Source organism: Sturnus vulgaris, chromosome 16, assembly GCF_052056855.1.
Source record: "Sturnus vulgaris isolate bStuVul1 chromosome 16, bStuVul1.hap1, whole genome shotgun sequence".
In the NCBI taxonomy this organism is placed as follows: domain Eukaryota; kingdom Metazoa; phylum Chordata; class Aves; order Passeriformes; family Sturnidae; genus Sturnus; species Sturnus vulgaris.
The window spans coordinates 9815174-9821173 of NC_142258.1; positions in this window are offsets into that span (position 1 = coordinate 9815174).

Here is a 6000-nt window from a genome sequence, read left to right on the forward strand (position 1 = left end):
AAGCAAGTGCCTGGGAATTACCTTGCTAAATCCATAAAGGTGTAAAACTCTTCCTGCTGCTCTGAGCGATCAAGATAGAAAAATGTGTCAAAATCATCCTTTAATATGCAAATGCTAATTTGCTGAAAACATAATAAAAGCATATAGGGATTCACAATTGCTCCAGGTGTTCTTTGGATTACTGGAAGTAACTTGAACTGGTTTTTTAAGCAGCAAGTCAGTATTTCTCAGTAAGCATTCCTGATTAGAGTCGTGGTTTTATGTTTTTTTTTTAACTTTTTTGACCTTTTCTATCTGGGACAACATATTTGTATTTTGTGAGCTTCCAAGGATGAAGGTTTTATTTCTTTCTTTCTTTCTCCCAATTCTTGTGTGACTAGGACAAATTCTTTGGGAATGAATAGAAGCTATTTGGCCTGCAAAACTTATCCTTTTTTGGTTCTATCTTTCTCCCATGATGTCATGCAGTTATTTTTCTGAATGACTTCAATGTGTTTGCCTCAACAAGTCTGCTATTTTATAATTATTATTGTACTTTTCATCTTTTTAAAAGGAAAGTTCCACCTTTTCATTAAAAAAAAACCTCAAAACCTACGACAAAAAATCCCAAACAAGAGCACATTTTTCTTTTCTTTTTTCCCCCTTTTTGTTCATCATAATATCTAGGAATTGTACTGTAAGGAATATATAAGATGGTAAGTACTACATGTGTCCTGGAAATATCAACTCTTGCTACAATTTCTGTATTGAGAATCTCTGATAACATCAAGCTAACAGTAAATAATTTGTGGGACTCATATAATTTTAATCTTACAGTTTTTCAATCTGTTAATGCCTCTCTACTGCATTCTAATATTTAAATATGATAATGATGATGGTGACAGAAGTATATTGCATTTGATACAATTATATTAGTAGGAATTTAATAAATATTCCCTCCCACTCCCTCAAAAAAAATAATAAAATTTCCTAAAAGAAGGGATTCAATAGAAAGGAAATTATAAAAGATTTCTGTGGTAACTGGAAATATATAGACATCTCCCTTTCATCTGGCTTCAGAAGTAAAGGGGACAAATTCCAGGTTGCTAAAATGGAATTTGTCAATGTAGAGTTTGGAGCAGATAAGTGGGATAGCAAACCTGAATCTGATAAAAGATAATTTGTGATAGTGACTACCTTTCCTGCCTAGCTTCTTGTTAAAACAGAGTTGTATAATCTGATTGTTGGCCTGTCAGTGCTAAAATAAGCACAAAGTATTTCCTGAGAAGCTGAGGAAAAGCACTGTGCTCTTAGCACAGCATTTTTTCTCTACAAGTGAGAATTTATAACAGGATCTTGCCTCTCGAGAGTACACTGGATTTAGGAGGCTCCTGTGTACACATTCTGGTATTTTAGGGGGAATACAGTCAGAAGAATCCCAGCCAGGTGCCAGCAGCAGTTCTGACCTAGGGGACAGAGGTGTCCTTTCCACTACACTTTCCTGGGATGACACTCACGGAGGGGACTCAGGGACACTTGCATGGCCATGGACTACAGCTACTACACTACTACTGTGTTCCCCTAGCAAGAACACAAATTTATCCTCAATATCTCTGATGTACCCTGTAACATTGCTTCAAAGATGGCACATGATATTTACATAATATTTAAAACCCCCACAAAATATTCTTATTGTTCTTATTTCCCCTTTATCCACTCAAGTCTCTGACATACACAGCTGTTCAAAGATTCATTTTCATATCTTAAAAATGAATTCAAAACTACACATATTTACCCATTTTTGGTTGTTTCTCACTTTCTGAAAAAAACCTTTATGAAACTAAAATATAACTATTATGAATTTTAATCTATTTTGATATTGAAGATATATTCTTCTATACAATTGATCACTGACAAAATTAATTACCCTTGCAAAGTCCTTTAACTAGCTTTTAGATTTGAACAATTTGAAATAAAACATGTCAATTAAACACTCCACAAAATCCTGAGTAATTTCAGTAGTTTTAAACAAGACTTCCAATTCTATTTCCATAGTCCCAAATCACATGTACAAAATACTGCCCCTCGGTTAGAACCTCTGCTTTCTGAAACTCTTTATAGACCTCTGTTATGTGCTGTGCCTTTATTTGTATTATCACACCGTGAGTGCATTTATAATACAGCAGGTAAAGGTAATGAGGAGCTGGTAATAAAACATGAGAAATAAAATCTTTGGGCTTCTTTCATGTTCTTCAATACCTCTCTAGGAAAAGCTCAGAAGAAATCCACATTAGAAAGCCACACAGAAAAGCTGTCAAGGACTCAGAGTAGGCAAAAAAAAGAACCAGAAAACCCAGTCACACAAATATTTGCACTATGGGAATGTGGTGAGTCTCTCTCTCTGGTTATCAAGATAAATTATGTTGTAACTGTCATCTCTCTCATTCTCCAAGTTTTCAATGAAATTCAGCTGGTTAAAATATAACCTTTCCAATCAAAGCTCAGACTGTGGTCTCCATGAGTCAGGAGTTGCTCTATGAAATAACTGCAATTGTCTTTGGGGGTTCTGTTGGGCGGGTTGGTTTTTTTTGTTTGTTTGCTTTTTTTGTTCGTTTTTTATTTTTTAATTTATGCACTTTCATTGCCACTCCTGCAAAAAAGAAAACATCCCATTCTCCAAGGGAAAACATAAGGAATGGAATTCAACACTTACACAATTTTTATTCATTTATAAGTCATGCTTTTGGCAGCAATGCATGGGATTGTCTATGTATTTATTTTTTTCACTGAACGAAGACATTCTGCTTTAGATTTTCTGCATATTTAAAATATAAGTCTCCTCCTCACTACCATAAACTACCATTAACACACAAAAAACCTGCATAGTTTCTTATTGGAATATATATCAAGCTGTTTAAATACTTATATTGTGGAGTGGGGGGGGGGTCATGGAATAATACTCACTAATTGTAATGTTTAAAATCAAAAGCTAAAGCAAAGAAACTCTTCATTTTCTGTTTCTTTAGTTATATTTTTCTAATAGACTGCCCATACAAGTCAACTGATATAAAGCACAAATTGTTAACTTCTTTTAAAGTAACATTATGAAATAGTAATTTCCTATTTTTAAACTATAAATGATCTTGCTGTTTTCAGGAAATGCACTGTTACTGAAAAGATGCTTTAAAGAAAGGGTGGATCTAATAGACAAGAGGCAAAGGATGCAGCAAACTCAGTGGAGTTTAATTATGGCACTGACTTATCAGAAAGCCAGTTATCCAAAATATTTTGAGTTACTTGAAAAATAGGATTTTCCCAAGACTGACAGGAACTGTGAAGCTTTTTAGCACAACTGGAGCAGGTTCTTGGTAGACAAGCCTAATATTGAGGAGCATTCTAGAATCCCTGTACAAGCTTTGCAAAGATTCAATTGACTCAAGAGAAAAAGATAATCAACACAAAAGAATTGTTTACATGCAGATTGTTTAATTCTAAATATTATGTTTATGTCAATAAAAATGAAAGCATAAAATAACAAATACCTGGAGCTAAAAGAAAGTGATTTTTGGGGCCTTATTCTCTCCTTTGTGGCACTTGACATACATATTCATTTGTGTGCAAACTGTAAGTTAAATGAACTTTTTGTACTTAGTATTTCTAACAATAATTTGCATTCATTTTTGACAGACACTGGAGACAGCACAAAGTGAGAGGTGACTTCTTGATTCCCCTTTGCAAGCTGCACGTGTAGCTTTACATGTGCACTTCTGTGTGCTTATGAGATGATTGGAATTTGGCTGCTCGAGATTTATTTCACTGCACAGTTTTGTATGAATGATGAATTCTTTCTGCTCTCAGTTTAAGATATGAGCATCTAGACTGCTTAGTCAGAGTGCAGTCAGGAACCCAATATTTAAACAGACTAATCATAAAATTTAGTCACCAAAAATCTTAATTAAAGATGATAAAGGCTTGATAAAAATATTAAACTGATGTTCCCAGTGAATTATTTATTTTTAAAATGCTTTTTTCAAGCACCTGGATTCTTACAGAAATGCTAAATTACTTACAATTTCTGTAAAATTAAAATCATTACTCTTCATACTTATTTAATAACTACTACAAGAAGTGATAGGAATTACAGAAAGCAGAATTAATGTTAAATCTTTGAAAATAATAAATTTATACAGCTACCAGTAACTCCTATAAGGTGGTTTATACATTCTGATTCTGTAAAGAAAAATCTTTAACTCACAAAGACAAAGCAAGTTCAGAACTTTTGCAATTCAGTAGTTGTGCAGAATTCCTTGGACAGAACACATCCTTTAAACCATTATAATGAGATTTAACTGCCATGTCTCTTAACTCTCTAAGCAGCAGGTGAAAAAGTTGAGTAACTGCAAACACTCAGTTACCTTTAACTGCTGGTAATATCAAATAAGGCCAACCTTTCACACACGACTCTTGTCATGCTAGCCACATCCAAAATTTAGGTTCATAACCTTTTATGCTAATTCCTAAGGATAAAAAATTTGGGGCGGGGTGGGGGGGAGGGAGGGGATCTACAGTTCAGTGCTGAGCAAATGAAATGAAGTTACTATTTGTTAAATTTTAACACACAGACCCATGACCTGCAATGACCACAAAGCCAACGTTCCTTTGGTTCTGCAGCCCTGGAATGGGAGAGCTGAGCAACAGAGCTGACACATGAACTGAACTCTGGAATCAAGAAATTCACCTAGCTGGCTTCTCCAGCTGTGGTCAAACACTTCAGAGACAGTTGTCATAAGTCTTAAGATGTCATCCCTTTTACTAACTTTTTATCATCCTCAAGCCCCACTAAATGGAATTGCCTTCCTGAGACAATTGTGACAGGTCTCAGTGGGACCTGTGAGGGGACAGAGTGTATCCAAAAGCTCACTGGAGCTCGTATGCACATGCTTCATGTGGAGAGAGGTTATGGAAATAATCCGGAATAAAATTATCAAAGACTTCACTGTTTAAATCTAGCAAGCAGAGATCATACTAAGAGTTATGCCCATAAGGGTTAAAACTTGGTTAAATATGTAGATTTTTCACAGAAATAACAAAAAGCACATGCTCAACAGGCAGGTCACTTTCCTGCCAACATCAAATCTCAATTCCAAGCCTTTGGGTCATTCCAGTATTTCAAAGAAAAAAGTTGCCAGACCTTTGTTTTTCAATAAGGACAGTACAGAACATGTCCCTAGCTTACTTTAAAAATTTTTGAAGAAATTTACCAAGCTGGTTTTCTAAGTTTCTTTGGATTTTGTGTGCTCGTTTGTTTTAAGGATTGCTATGGTATTCATAATTACCCAAACTACATCCCAGACACGTGGATATTGGGTACAGCAGCATAACTTCTAGAAATTGTAGACATTTGGGCTGAGTGCCAAAACATTAATTCTGCAGAATCTGAAGCTTAAAATTTCTTTCAATTATATTCCTCATATGCAAGAAATATATTTAATGTTGCAAGATAAGAACAGACATAATATAATGTACACTGATATAAAATTAGAATACGTAAAATTGCCTCTTAATAATTCTTCCTTCTCAGTGCTCTTTCAATTTCTAAAGAGTTTTTAATACAATGAGTTTTAGCTAATAAGTTCACGTGTCCAATAGTCTGGGAAAATCTAAGTAAAGCAATTTAATTTGAAAATGCTCAACATGATAGAGAAAGTGGGGACAATGGAGCAATTCCTTAGGCACTAACATTAGGGGCTTCCCTTGTCTCTGGTCACACGTTCTTATTCCCTCCCCCAAACCAGCATCTCCTGACATGATGCTGGTCAGAAAGACCTTGCTCATCTTTTTTAAGTAAGCTCAAGGAGTGAGGTTATCCTCACAAATCGGGAATTATTTTCTGCCAGTTCACTTCCCTGAACTGGTATAACAGCAAGGTAGAAATATGAAGCCAGGATCAAGATGACCATTCCTGTCTGGACGTTTACTGTATGCAAGTAAAAAATAACAGATAATGCTATTTGAAAAAAC